The following is an 832-nucleotide window of genomic DNA, read 5'->3' as shown; positions in this document are numbered from 1 at the left end:
TAGTAGAACACAGCTGAATCTTCAAATTTCATGTAATAGCCAGTAAGAAGTAGTAAAATTCAAGTTTTAGTTATCGATTATTGTCTTTTTAGCAGGTTTTGGTGCCTTGGACATGGGCTAGGACCTTAAGATTTTGCATGAAAGTAGGACTAGCAGCCGCGTTGCATGGGGTGAATGTGAAAAGTGTTCATATGTAGTAAAAACCAGAGAAATCCGTCCGTTTTCGTCATTTGTTATCGAATCGACTTAAAGCCAGATCGTCACATTGGTCGCTCTTCTCTCTGAAACGGTTACATTTATCGTCTGCATAGCTATGTCGCTCGCTGCGGTATGCAGAGACACTAAAAGCACCATAGTAGAACACAGCTGAATCTTCAAATTTGATGTAATAGCCAGTAAGAAGTAGTAAAATTCAAGGTTTAGTTATCGATTATTGTCTTTTTAGCAGGTTTTTGGTGCCTTGGACATGGGCTAGGACCTCAAGATTTTGCATGAAAGTAGCACTAGCAGCCGCGTTGCATGGGTAAATGTGAAAAGTGTTCATATGTAGTAAAAACCAGAGAAATCCGTCCGTTTCGTCATTTGTTATCGAATCGAATTAAAGTCAGATCGTCACATCGGCCGCTCTTCTCTCTGATACGGTTACATTAATCGTCTGCATAGCTATGTCGCGCGCTGCGGTATGCAGAGACACTAAAAGCACCATAGTAGAACACAGCTGAATCTTCCAATTTGATGTAATAGCCAGTAAGAAGTAGTAAAATTCAAGTTTTAGCTATCGATTATTGTCTTTTTAACAGGTTTTGGTTCATTGGACATGGGCTAACACGCG

Source organism: Schistocerca gregaria, unplaced genomic scaffold (genome assembly GCF_023897955.1).
Source record: "Schistocerca gregaria isolate iqSchGreg1 unplaced genomic scaffold, iqSchGreg1.2 ptg000698l, whole genome shotgun sequence".
In the NCBI taxonomy this organism is placed as follows: Eukaryota; Metazoa; Arthropoda; class Insecta; order Orthoptera; family Acrididae; genus Schistocerca; species Schistocerca gregaria.
Note: the sequence above shows the minus strand (reverse complement) of the source record.